The sequence below is a fragment of the Anser cygnoides genome, chromosome 18, assembly GCF_040182565.1.
Source record: "Anser cygnoides isolate HZ-2024a breed goose chromosome 18, Taihu_goose_T2T_genome, whole genome shotgun sequence".
Taxonomy (NCBI): domain Eukaryota; kingdom Metazoa; phylum Chordata; class Aves; order Anseriformes; family Anatidae; genus Anser; species Anser cygnoides.
Window position 1 is genome coordinate 5,281,845 of NC_089890.1, and position 14,389 is coordinate 5,296,233.

At 40.4% G+C, this 14,389-nt stretch overlaps 1 long non-coding RNA gene across 1 annotated transcript; it reads left to right on the forward strand.

Annotated features, from left to right (window-relative positions):
• The first annotated feature begins 3,000 nt into the window (after positions 1-3,000).
• On the forward strand, positions 3,001-11,234 carry LOC125183245 (uncharacterized). The gene is made up of 3 exons (XR_007164897.2): positions 3,001-5,297; positions 5,694-5,745; positions 10,285-11,234. It is a non-coding gene; the product is annotated as an uncharacterized lncRNA (long non-coding RNA).
• Positions 11,235-14,389: the final 3,155 nt, after the last annotated feature.

Sequence of the window (14,389 nt, forward strand, 5' to 3'; positions counted from 1 at the left end):
GAAAAAAAAAAAGTGTTCTTATTGCAGGTGAAGCCTGAGAGAACAGAAGCTGCACATATCTCTGGGGAAGCACTCAGCCATTCCCAGCAGCAAGCTTTGGGTTCATTCAACAGGCAAGTAACAGACTTGGCCTTCTAGGAAAAGAAAAGAGGGAAACCAGAAGTTATTGCTTGTACTTTAAATGTTTCTAGGTTTGCCAGAATTTGTCAACTGTTTTTTTTGTTGTTGTTTTCTTACTTTTTTATTTAAGCAAATAAAAAAGCTTAAATAAAAAAGTGCTCTGAGTTTCCTAATGTTTAAACATTTATTTCCCTCGTGTTGCAATTGATGGGTCATTAGCATTAGGTATTAGTCCTGCAGACATGAGTGTTTGTAGGCTTTGGTTCTTTCTCTTTAATGCAAAGCTTTTGGAGAAAATTTACATTCATCTAAGTATTACCATAAAGAGGTTGGTTAAAAATCCCAAACCAGTCATGCTTTTTGCTTCAAAAGCTATTCTGCAATGCAAGGAATTTAGTCTGGAACGATTACATTATTTGCAATGGTAACTTCTTAGCAAACCCTAGAATAGTTTATGTGGTTAAAAACCTTTTCAAGAGCAATTGAAAAATTATGTTATCCTATCGATCGTTTAAAGGATTCCATGTGGTAAAGTTCTTTGAATATATGGGAAGCAAATGAAGCCAGAAAAGAAAATATGGCAGGCAAAAATTGAAGTGCTTGCTCTGGCTCTAAATCTAGATATATGCACATTAATGATCTCATTTGAAAGATGTCTATATCAAGAGTCGAAAGCTCTCTGGGTTCCCAAGGGACAAGCTCATTGAATACTGTGATGCACGGTGAAACTAAACAATTTTTCTTATTGCAAAATAACCAAGGAATCAGAAACTCATTACGTGTGCGTAACAAACGACACATTAAGAGCGTAGTCTTTTGGGTAACTTTGCTCAGCAATACTTCATTAGAATTGTCATTGCAGGGAGGCACAAAAACAACACCACTTTGTGCTTACATGCTGCTTCACTGAAAAATCTAAACATATGCCATAAACCATTCAGACTCACATCTGTATTAACACAATCACCTGCCTCTGTCTACAGACACACAGAGAAGGATGCAAAGGAGTTCAGGCAATACTGGAAAACCTTCCCATAGTGGTTTAAACTGCTGGTGTTATGTAGCTTGCTCTGCCCTTGCATTAGAGAGAACTGTTGGAGTGGAGCAGAGGGAGAAGAGCAGGACTGTGCTTAGCCATGTTTATCCTGAGCCTTCATCAGTGATTTAAGTGGAGATGTTGTACCTCATTTTGCAGTAGTTGGAGTCTGAACACTCATAGTCCCTCTTGCCAGCCTTGTTATTGTAGCAGGAATTTCTAACAAAAGAGAGAAGGCGCCAGCAAGGCCCATGTCAGTCACCACATGCTCATCGGACCTCACCCAACAAAGCCCAACATGATCCAGCAGCGGGGACAACAAGGGTAATGGAACCCCAGAGAGAACTCTGTTGTTTGTCTCCCTTTATAAGGGATTACACTTTTCATTAAAAAGCTAAAATAACAATAGTGGGTTCTGCTTTTTGAGGCTGTTTAAGATAGATCTGTTGGAATTGGGGACATTAAAATGGCAGTGTGGCAAGTATCACATGTAGCAGTGTTTTTCAAAACAACAGACCATGTTAACATCTCATTCATTCAACTTCCTGATCTTGAGAAGACCAGTTCATTAACATCAGTGAGTCTTGTCAGATCTTCAGGATTGGGCCTTTTATCCCATTTTCTCCCTCTAAGGCACAAGCAGATCAGATATCCCATAAATTCTAATGATTGCCTTGCCCACTTGCCAAGAGAAGGAGGGAATGTTACAAGTACCGTAAAATTCGTTGTCCCATGTGTGTTGTATTAAATGGTGTGGCCAAAAGATTTCCGTGTTAAAACTTCAACAGCAGTGCTTGCTTTGGAGTGTTTTATTAATCCAACCACTGTTAACTCTCCCTATATCTCTTTCAGAACAGTCACTGGAGATATTTAGAACGTTATCCAAGAAGTCTGAGCAGTCTTCGTAGAAGCAGTGGACTTTGCAGCTGAAGAGATGTGATAAGGTTTCACTGAATTACCAAATCCCTGCAAATCCTTCAGCTGAATAAATCCACTGTTCTGAACAGTTTGGTCCAGATAGGATTTCTGGATGCTCCAAAAGTCTAGCTTGAGGCCTCCTTCCAAGTGAGACTTTTCAGTGATTCCTGAGCCCTTTCTGTGGCTCTGCCTGTGTCCATATTCCCAGAGATAGACTTACCTAAATACTTGTCAGTACAAACTGAAATCACACATGGAGGTGAATGGGTGTACCCAGCTAGTCCAACTGTTTCTCATCAATGCCATCCATTATGAATCCTTTCATGTCCTATTTTCCCTGATTTCTCCTTGGAGTTACAATGTTTTCTCTACTTGTCTCTTCATTTTAGTAGGGTGTCCTTTCCAGAGCTGTGTCCTTTACATGCCGACACACAAAATATTTTGTACTTTTACGGTACCTTTCACTGGAGAAAGTCTTTTAGTACAGCCAGAAGAGAAGGAATTATCTCAGGTTCACAGGTTGGGAAGCTAAGACCCAGAGAGATAGTATGATTTGCCCAGGGATACAAAGAAGTTCAGCACAGTGGGAAAAAAATAGAACTTATATCTCCTATCTCCCTATAGTTGTTTTTTTTTTTTCTCCATGAAATGTATTTCTTCCCTTTACTTATTCATTACACATTTAAAAATATTAAAAAGCTTCTGACCTTTGAAAATAGCTGAAGACAAACATCTGTTGTAAAATGAATATTTCTTAACACTTAAAGAGATCAAATGGACTCATTTTCTACAAAAACTCCGCTTGATTCTTTCAAAAATGTTTGCCACTGGGATATGCTTTCCTGCCTTACTCTCTCACCACTCACGCAGCGTTAAGGAGCTCTCTTCTCTGAGACCAAAGGAGGTTTCACATTATGTTGTTAACCTCCTTCAGATCATCTCCTCCATGCAAAATCCAAGTTACATTTACATGCAGACATAATGTCATTCAGCCCACTTTGTGCCACTTAGATTTCTCTTGTTGCTATGGGGAACATTGATAAGGAACCAATTAGCAAATAAAATATTTGAGGAGGAATGTGAGAACCGCTACTTGGTGGATTTGTGTGTAATAGGCAGTGACATTTTATTTGGCATTTGTCCTTACCTAACTGAGCTTCTTCCACGGCAGCTTGAGCTACATTTTATGTAGTCAAAACATGCTCTTCCCACAGGATTTAGAGGCTTAGATGTATAACTGTATCTGACCCTGGGGAATTTTTACAATTCTCATGAGAAGAGGGCGTTCACTTACTTTGAAAGTGCTTTTGCTGGCATGAAAGTGCAAAGAGCACCATCCAGTGTCTAATCAGAGTAAATACATACAATTTCAATGTCATTGATACAAAAGCATCTCTGCATATCCCATCGTCAAGCTACACTTGGTGGGGCCCATGGTGACCTAAATAGAAAGAGGCTACAGTCCAGTATAGAAGGGACTTCTGAAGGAAGACTGGCAAAGTTGTCAGCCTGTCACAAAAACATGAGACAACCTAGAAGGTCACAACTTCTAAAAAAAAGAGCTGGATTTATTGATGATTGAGGGAGTAAAGGACACAAGCAGGACGAGGTGGAGGTAGCAATAGATAGGGGTTGGGCAAGAATAGTAAGCAAATTGATTTTATGAAGGGAATGAGGCATGGCAGAGAGAGAAAATTGGGCAAGATCCGTATCCTGTAATCCTTCCCCCTTGTAGAGAGCAATCAGCCAAAAGAGCCTGGGATGTTGCACTGGCAGCTGAGAAAGTAAAGGGAGAAGTGACTTCAGCTGCCCCTGCTCAGTCTTGACAGCCTTGTATATAGCTTGACAAATGGAGGTAGCCCTGGATTTTAAGAATTAAAATGATTCGGAAAAAGATTTTGCACAGAAAGGTGCAATGAGCTGCAGTTCTTATCACAAATGGCTGTAGGATTTGGGGAGGCCAGAGAGAAGGGGCAAATAGGAGAACAAGGAGACTGCAAGGCTAAAAATGGTCAGAAGTCTGAGGAAAAGGCAACAATTAACATTATCTGTGAAGAAGTGACATCCAAATAAATGTCCAAGTAAAAGCTTGCAATTTATCTGTGGAATAGTAGTTGTGCAACAGTCTATTGAAACCCTAAGTAAACAAGGAAGCAGAAATTTTGGATATACTATGAACAGTATATTTATTAATCAAAGATGCAGACTGCTCCAGTTTAGCACAATGTTTGCAGTAACGTATCAGTAATATATCCTTCCTAAAACCAGACTTTGGGCTGGCATAAGTTAGAAATACTGTAATCCAAGACAGCCCCTCTGTTGTGTTCAGCACTCCCAGGAACAGCTTAGCATGTGTTTGCTCTTACCCTTTTTATATTGGACTTGCAGAGCAGGGCTCACTTCTTTGATTAATATTAAACAGTGTTTTGTTTGTGCCCTGTGGCAGAAGTGCCCAGATGGAGTGGCTTGAATGCTGAAAACATGAGAAGCGTTTAATGTTCTGTGGAGCTCTGTTAAAGTTGTCTGAATAGAACATCTGGTATCAAATCTTCGGATAAATCAGTTCCTGCAAGTATTTGGACCTGCTCTGGGTCTGTGCCTTGTTCCAGCTTTACATTCCCCCTCTTACTTTCCTGTTTCTGGTGCCAGTAGAAGATGGTTTATTGCCTGGTGCAACCCATTAAAGTCCCTTTGTTGGAGCCTGGCAATTAGTTGAGCAGAAAGAGTATAAAAATCACTTTGGCATCTGTGGGGTTGAAATGGCAAGGCTGACTTAAAGTGTCCCTGAAAGGCTTTTTATCTGCCCACAAGGTGATGGAGAAGGGAGGAGTGGTCACCCAGACATTGAGGGAAGATACTGCCTGATGTGTCTGCAAAGTGTAGCTGTTTGAGAGTTTTTTTTCTGTATAAAACCTCTCTGCCCCTGTAGGGTCCCCGTGTGGATACATCCATGCAAGACCTCCCTGGCGGGGGGGGTGAATGGTATCCCACTGCTCAGTACTGCCAGGCCCCACTGCCAGTCCTGCTTTGTGTGTGAGGAAAAGTCCTGCAGAGCTGAAGAGTGAGAAGGGGAAATGGGAGCTGCTGTCATGTTGTATGACTGATGCCATACAACAGATGGACGTGCCTGGGCTTTAGAGGTCCTCAGCCCCAGCCTTCCAAATGACGAGCCACTGGGCACAGTGAGGAAGAGGCCTACATGCTTTTCGCTCTAATAACTGAGGTAGCAGAGGCACACTGAGGGCTGATCCATACACACCATCTAATTTAGAGGTGTTCGAGATTAACTCCTTTCACTTTAGGAAGTGTTTAAAGAAAAGCTAAGAAAGGCTGAGCACATGGGGCTCCCATTACCCTTCCTGGGCCTTGGCTCCACACCAGGCCAGATTTTCAGATCAGTGGTGTTGAAGATCCCCAGAATTTACCTGACCTATGACCAAATGGGAATTCCTAAGCTGCTTTTATTATATTACAAGGCAACTGTTTCACATGTAGCAACCAGGAAAAACAGTTCACAATTTTATGCTATTGAGGAAATAAAATATTTTGAATTACATTCCTCTAAGATGTCTTGCTAGGTTTAAAGGGCTGACTTTCTTCTCTTTTCTCCTCTTTGCAGGCTTCATACATCAAACGAACTTCAGTGGAGTCATTCTTGCCTCACACCAATGGTAAGAGGAAAGAGAAGCAAGTTATTCATGTTTAATGTTACTTTGTGCCAGATGTTTTGCTGGTAGAAATCCATAGCTCCACAGGCATCAATTTCTTCAGGATCTGGAATGTCTGGCCCAATTTCTTTCTCCATTCTGGATGGTCTGTGAAGGAAACCACTTTATTTTGCAATATTGAATATTCATGCTGGGAAAGTTATAAGCAAAAACAAAATAATGAGAGACAGGGTCTCTAATAAGCTTCCTGTCACATGAGGCTCTGGTTCTGTTGAAGCAGATGTGTTTGCTGACTTGTTTCCAAAAGGTTTGTTGAGTGGTGATTAGTTTCTGTCATACTGATGTTATCTCTCTGTGGTCTCATCCAATACAAGTAGTTCTGTAAACACTGAAACCTTTTTTTCCTATGGATTTATATCTTGGATTGCATTTTGGCAAGAATTCTCTGGTGTTTAATGGGGATTGAGTTAATGTTTAGCCTATTTCTTCAATGAGGGATGAATAATTTGTCTTCTTCATTTGGCCATCTATTTTCACAAAATTTGCTGGAATTAAATATCTTCAATGCCCTCTGTGAAAGTTGACTGGGATTTATGAACAAGTTCTAGAGTTATTTGGGGCTGACCGATGTAAACAAATATCAATGTGAATCTTGTTTTCTTACAAAAACAAAATGTAAGAATGTATTTTTTGAGTATTTTGTCCTTAGGTATTACCTGCTATGTATTACCTATTCTATTTGTGACCAGTCGTATAGGATATGTTTTATTTGTAAACCTCTCTAAAATATGGTATTTTTTGCTTCACTGAATGCACATTAAAGCATCTTTAATTTATTCTTTTTACGGGCCAGATGAGATCACATTTTTTTTGTCCTTGTTGGACATGGAAAAGAGGTGCCATACATTTTAACTTCCATGTTTGCACAGGTGAGTGCAGACGAAGAATAGATCGTTGTTCATTTAGAATCAGACCTCTCCAGTCCTGGTTTGGAAAGGAAGGACGGAAACATTGAACCAAAAATGACCTTTTGGGTTGCTGAGTCCAGTCTTGTGCTTCTGCAGGGAGCCAAGTTCCCAATCCTTCTCATAAACAGATTGTGCTGTTCAAAAAATGTACTCTTTCCTCCTTGATGTGTCTCCTATCCTCCCAGTCACCTACTTTACTTGGGAGACTGCTCTAGAATCTCCTAGTTTTGATAGGAAGAAACCTGCTAATTTCCATGCTCAATTTATGCATGTTTGTTCTTATTCCAGGAACATCCCTTAGGCTGATTAGTTCTTTTCTTCTCCATAGAACTACAGCGAAACTGTGCACATGCTCTGCTGTGCCAAGTCCAGTAAAGGAGGCAGGAGCTAGTCTTTGTAGCCAGCCTTCACTTGTTTCCTTCATACCTTAGCTGTTAAGAGCAAATTCTTATCAACAGTGTATGCTAAGCATTTTATGTCATTAAAATGTGCAACATGGTACATTTATGTCATTATGTCATGATATGTCATATTAAGCAAGGAGAAAGTTCTTGTGGATCATAAATAATTAGAGGAACTGGTCAAGCTTCCCAGATAATAGAAGAACTGAGAATGGCAATGGGAAGGTTAGCAGCAGTTTCACTGACTATAGAAGAATGATCTTTTGCACAGCCTAAAGGGGTCATATAAAAGTTACGGACACCATGAAAAAAGTGAGGAGATCACAGCCATTTTAGCTTGTTTATACAAAATGAGAGGCCTGAAATCTTTCCCTGTTTCTTCCATGTTGATCTTTCAAATGTTGGTAACATCCGGTCATATGGTTCATATGGTTCAACAGGGGTTTCTTGTGGCCTGATCTGCAAAACTGTAGGCTTCCTTGAGTTTCAGCACAAAACCTTTCTTTCAAGTCCTTCTCAGAGATGAGAAGAGTCCATCTTGATTTTATTCATTTTACTTGCATAACTTTGATTAACCTTCTCATTATCTTTCCAATTAAGAACCCTACTAGCTCTTCAAACTGCCTGGTTATTTTTTACAATGGAAATATAACTTCTGCTTCCCCCATAGAAAAAAATGATTCCATTACTGTTAGAAAAGGTGAGTAGGATTTAAGAAAAAAGCTTTAAAAAAATCACAGTGTCTGCTTTCAAACCTCCTTGATACATTAAAGTCACAAAGAGTGAAGAAAAAAGGCACCTATCCAATTTTTTGCGTTCAACTTGAGAACAACCCTTGCATTCAACTTGAGAACAAGGCCAGACAGTTCTGGAGGTCTCTCTCACTGTGTTTTTTTAACCTTCTGCAAGGTTAGTTTGCTTAATGTAAATTAACTTAAAAATGAAAAAGAAGGAGGGCAATAATTCAAGAGGTAGGAGAAATAGATCAGACAAGAAGGCAAGAAGTAGATCAGACATGAATGTGATATGTTTGTTGTGCCAATATAAAAGGTAGCATCTGTTTGTGATTAAAGAGGAGCTATTACATGGAAAGAGAACAAGATCTGGAGATCAGGGCTCACTCATCTTCCATTGCAAAGTAGCCAGATTTCTTCATTATATTTGATGGTGGCAGATTAAGCCTTTGATTCTGAGTTGAATCTGGAGGGTCCTAAGAAAGACAGCAATGGAAATTTTAACCCCCAGGTCTGGGACTGTGTTCTTGCTGTGGAGCTTTTCCTTCGTGAGACCTTGTCAGCTGGAACCAGTGTCTGCTTTATGCAGTTACCCACATTTCGGTGCTGAGCAGCCACGCTCAGACACCACGTGCAGCTCTCTCAGACACTGGGTGCAGAGACGTCCTTCAAATTCTTCAGATCTGAGTGATTTCTGAACATTGCTCATCCCTGTTCCCCAAACATATCAGCAGCCAAAGATAACTGGAGTGGAATGCAGCTAAACTCATCTTCCACATCAGTTCCCTGCCTCCTCTGAGCCTCACCCTGTCCCAGGGGGCTGCAAGGGTGTGCGTGGTGGCCAGCCCTCACCCAGGAACCTCCCCTGTGCCTGGCAGATTGAGGTTGGAAGGGATTTTTCCTGTTTTCTGTCCCCTTTCAGGGCTGACAAAAGGAAGCCAGATGACCCTCAACTTGTGACAAAGTCTTCCAAGTCTTTGTTAACTGGAAAGATGGTGGATATTGGCCAGCCATGTCTGGGTGTAAAAGAAAAAGGGAATATCAGATGGAGTCTCTGGAGTCTAACAGAAACTGCAGATGATTGAGGATGAATGTCCAACTTTTTTTTTTAATATTAGACTTCAACAAATGACATAAGAAAGAGCAACCACAGGCACATAGCATACACTCATATCATCAGCACAGAAGTGCACAAACATTCTTGATCACCACACAAGTGTTGTTAATGATCTAATTGTCGTGTGATTCCACCTTCATACTTAACTTCGACTGTTAGCCTGGCTATAAGAATGTGCTCTCTATCTGTGTGTTCAGTTGTTTATCTCACTTGTCCCTTCTTATTATTTTCAACCCCATCTCGCAGAATGGGAAGTCTTGAAGTTATGAAATTTCTAAAAAACTCTTGTGTATAGGTAGCCATATCTGTAGAGAATAAGGGAGGAAGACCTGTCTAAGAAGACAGAAAACCTACACTTGGGTGAATTCTTAAGACAGAATTCTGCTGGAAACTAGTCTTCAATGGCACTTAGGATAAAACGTTTATCTAATACTGCTAGGTTTTTATGGGGATGGCAAACAAATTATTTAGTAATAGAAAATGTGTGTGTATCTATTTGGCCTCTGTGAGCTCATGTTAGTGAAAACTGCAGCAATGTCTAAAGGGCATTAACAGATGGGATCAGAACGGCCCAGCTTTGTGTCATAGACTCCGTATCTTAACAGGCCATGGAAATTCCCATTTAGCTGAGTAGGGAAGGGTGCACAGAGTGCAAGTTTTAGCTTTTGTTGGTAGTGCTTTGTGAAATAACCTTTATGTTGCAAACTCAGACGCGTGCAAGTCTGTGTGACCTAAGACTTACATCTCTCTCCAGTTGCTGGAGAAATTTAAGGTCCAGAAGTTCAGCTTTATTTTAATAGATCCAGATATGCCAAATATTTAACTTCCGTGGGCAAAGGAACTGCATCAAAGGTTGGGTTGGCGTGTTATGTTGTGAAGGTGTCAGCACTGTGTGCTGCAAAACTACATGCAACCTTGGGGGGGGGGAGCCAATGCTTCCATGTGTATGCTCAATGGAAAACAGATGGAGCTTTCATTAGATATTACTTTTAATGATCTGCTTTAAAAGTAAAGATATGCCATTCTGAGCAGAAGAAGGGCCTCCTAATACCTTTGCGTAGGACCCAGGCTCATTATCTTAGCTACAGATAAGATTGCAAGATCCAGGTATTGTTAGGAGCTCCAGTCAAACCTCTGCCATTATTAGGATTCCAAATGCAGCATAACAATTTTGGGGCCTAAGCAATATTTTTTTCCTTAAGACATATCTTTATTTAATGACTCAGAATTATTATTATGGGACTGGCAGTTGGTTACTCAGTTTCTGGAGTATTACCACTTAACCTAGGGTCAGAGTAAAAATCCTTCAATATTCATTGCAGGGCTGATCTTTTGCTCCATTGAAGGCCTGGTCTTCACAGTCAACGTTGGTGTGACTCCTCCAAATTGTCTTACTGGCTGTGAGCTTGAAGATCCTTCCTAAAAAGATGAACCCTACACTCTGTGCCTGTTCGTACTAAATCAGCTTTTGACAAGCAAAGAACAATGCAGTCCCAGGGTTTTAGGAATAGATGGTTGCTGCCAAACCACAATAAATGCTTTTGTCTGGAACTCATGTAACAGCAACATAGCAATGGAGGGTGTGTCCTTGTCTAGTAGTCCCTCTGAGCGAATTCTCAGAGACATGTTACCAGGATTCAGTTAGATTTCATGAAACTAGTAGAGAAATAGGCTCCCGTTTCCTTACAAAGGAAGGCAGAGACAATGGAACTCAGCAAAACATATGGCTTTTTTTGTGTTCCTGTCTAAGGGTTATGCAACCAAACTCTAGTGCCCATCCTCAGACAGCAGACTCTGAAGTGGGACTCATGAGAAAATTTGCATTACCTTTCTTCTGCTATGAATTGATAAAATTGCTTTACTTCTTCTGCATACGTATAAATACAACCTCCGATTTCCAGTTGGAGAATATGAATCAGAACCCAAGCTCCTCAAGGTTCAAGGAACTTTCAAGTGGATGTTCTGGTTCACTGGCACCTCTGTGGAAAATACCTTCATAAATAAAAAATGCTTGCATTAATAAAAAAGAAATAAGCCCCCTGGTTTCATAAGAGAGCTGCTGGAAGGATCAGTCATAGTTTATCAAGTTATTAATTAAGTGCCACTCTGAAACCAGGTGTTTTCCCGTCTCTTACTGAGATACTCTGTTAGAAACCTTCTTCAATTTCCAGACCAGATTTTTCAGTCACTAGTTTATCCATGTATATTCTTGTGCCAAAATTCTTTTTAGTTAAAATTATGCTCAAATAGAATGTGAGCCTGAATATTAGGTTTCTCCTGTACTGTTTTGTTTTGTTTTTTTGTCTCTGTCAGGAAAAAATAAATAAATAAATGAATAAATAAAGCTTAAACATAAGGTTATCCTATATTCAAGGTCAAATTATTTCCTCCTACAATTCAGGGAGAGGTGGGAGGAATGAGCTAAAGGAGCAGATGATAAGAAAGTACTTTATATTTAGGTTTGTTTCACTTAGAATGGTCCAACCTTTCAACAACAGTTGCCCTGCTCTGATGATTGTGTTAACTCATGTCTAGGTAAATAGTCAATTTTCTCTCTTCGTGAAATATTTACAGATATTGAGCAGGTACTCTCTCTCTCACTATGTTGCTAGAGTGAAAACAAACAACCAAAAAAAAACCAAAACACCGAATACTTCTCATGTAATTGCTTCTTTCTTTTTCAGCCACCCAGGTGGCCCTTTTCTCATTCATTGTAGCTTTTCCAAGTGGCCAAAACAGTACATTGTTTGTACGGAGCCAGTTCCCTCAGCCTGGTGATTACAAGAAGTGGTAAGAGGATTCCAGATAATGCTGCTTTTGAAGAGGACTGATTTTCTGAGGATGAATTCTCAGCAAATTCTAAGCGGGCACCTTCATGAAATATCTAGTTATGTAAATCTCAGTCACTCAAGGGGGAATCTTGTCCTAAGTAAGTAACATAAGCTGGGTCAATGCAAATATACACCTGACCTCACAACTGGGCTGCTTCCTACACATGAATTAACTCCCTGAGCTGCTTGGCCTAGTAGCATATGGTATCTTTTACTCATAAGTGCAATACTGCCTGTGTGTGCATGAGGAGTGCTGTCTACAGCTATGTGAGTTACTGGTAGAGTGTTTTTCTAGCATCTCAGGAAAGGGAACTTCTCAAAAAAGTAAATGGATCTTTCGAGGAACCTTTGCTGTACCACTGAAGTATTTTAGCACTGAAGACTTTTGGAGAGGGGATAGAGGAAATACTTGCAAGTGACCTCCAAAGCAAAGTACAAAGCAAGTTGAGAAATTGAGTAGTTTCAAGATCTGATTTTAAAAGGGCCTGGATACCTCCTAGAAGTTGCTTCCTCAAGCGTCTGCACATCGACTCCCTTCATAATTTTAGCAGAGCATACAAAAATTCAGTATGGATGGGCACTCTTGAATGTGCTGGCCTACACGGCTTCCTCAGAGTCACTTGGCAGTTCAGTAACACAAATAGGAACATAGGGTTTCTCATGTCTATTGTGTCCATTAGAACAATACTGCTGAGAACAACTGAGACCAAAGGCCTGGCCTTCAAAATACAGAACTTGAAAGGAAAGCAACATTTTTTTGGTAAGGTCCAAATGTATTTCATTCGGCTTTGCCACTACTCCCAAAGTTTGGTTGTAAACAAGTAGGATTTTTGCCCTGGAAGCCACACATCTGGATTGCAGTGCCTGTAACTGTTTTCATCATCGCAGTAGTTTTGGGCTTCATAATATTCTGCGTGTGTAGAAAACAGCTTGTAAGAGGCAATTTGAAAAGACTCTATTTTATAATTGAAGAACTTAAATGTCTTAAATAGTCTTCAAGATAGCCACAGCCATCAACCTCCTATGTATGTTTCCAATGTCTTAAAATTCTCCTTTTTGCATCCTGCAGAATTCTTCTGACTGTTCCCCATCAAATTTCCATACTGACTTTTTGTCCAGACAGGTCAACTGCCCAAAACAACAATGTACTGGCTACTTCAGTCATAGATGAGTGTGAACTTCAGTAGAGCTCACCTTTAGGTATAAACTTGTTTGTCGCTACACAGCAGTAGAACTTTGAAAATCATTTCTGTACATCACAAATATAGTGATTTAAGCTTTCAGGATAATCAATACTTAATGCCAAGTGACAAAATAATGTTGCACCTGAATAACCCCCGTGTAAACAACAGGCTGTTTTCTTACTTCATGTTTGCCATATCCTGGGGTCTTTGGATGCCACAATGTGGAGACTGTACCTATTTGAGTGAATTAATATTTAAAATATTCTGTTCATTAATGGCTTACGATGGCTCAGTTGTATGTCCTGATCCACCCACAGTTGCCCAGACCACGTCAATGCAGGTGATCCCAGAAAAGCTACAGGAAAAAACAGCCACTATATTCCAGTATGGACAAGAAAACACAAAAAGGGAAAGAAACTCAGAGGCTTCCAGTTTGTGCACATTTCATACAAAGTAATGGTTTGGGTGTACGTGGCTTCTGGCATGAACAAGAAGGGAAGACAAACTGCTCTAAGGGACTGAGGACAGCTACAGAAGGCTACACTTGTCTGGTGGAACTGACAGACCTCACGGATTCTCTACCTACCCTTCCGCTTCTTGGAAAGGTCATCCAAAAAGCCTTTCCAAACTTCCAGGCATGGTGGTAAGATCCTCAGTGTGGAAGAGTTAAAATACAGTGCTTTTGCTGCAAGCATGCTGTTTTGTTCCTAAGTTGCCCCTACTCCTAGTTAAACCTGTGGCTTGCCAACTAACTGACTTCTGTGTAACTTGTGGCTGATTACCTCATGTTCCTGGTTTCCTTAAACTTAATTCTTTGCTCTCACAGGCAGAAGTATGGATGGAGCCACTTTCTAACCGCATTGCTTGAGGCAAACAAATAGGGCTGCACACCCCCAGTCTGGATAATGTTGTGCTGTGGAAATGTTTGAAGCTCCACAGACTTACTGATAGCAGTGGAAAGGCAGTGTGCAAAGTGCACAGACAGAGACTAACGTATGTCTGTCCTGCATTTGACATTCTCTTACCGCTCTTCTAACTGGGTGTCTCTGTGGACCCCTTTCATAAATCATTAATGAACTATACTTCTGAATAAATACTTTCTCCGTATCTGCTGCAATACTAAGGATTAATTTTAGCCTACACATTTACTCTGTTCTTCAGCAACAGCAGAAATTAATCTCTTGGACAGGTTTCATGAATGGTGATCCATACTTGTTAGATATTATGTCCCCTCTGGATGGTATAAAGTCAAATCCAAGGATCTGTCATTGGTTCTGTTTAACAGTATTTTTCTTCTCTAATGAAGAACGCATTGCAGTATATAGACATTTGTAATTTACCTCTTCTTGAGTTTAAAGTAAGGTCATAAAAACCCGATGCAGTGGTATTGACTCGGGGAAGAGTGACCAGAA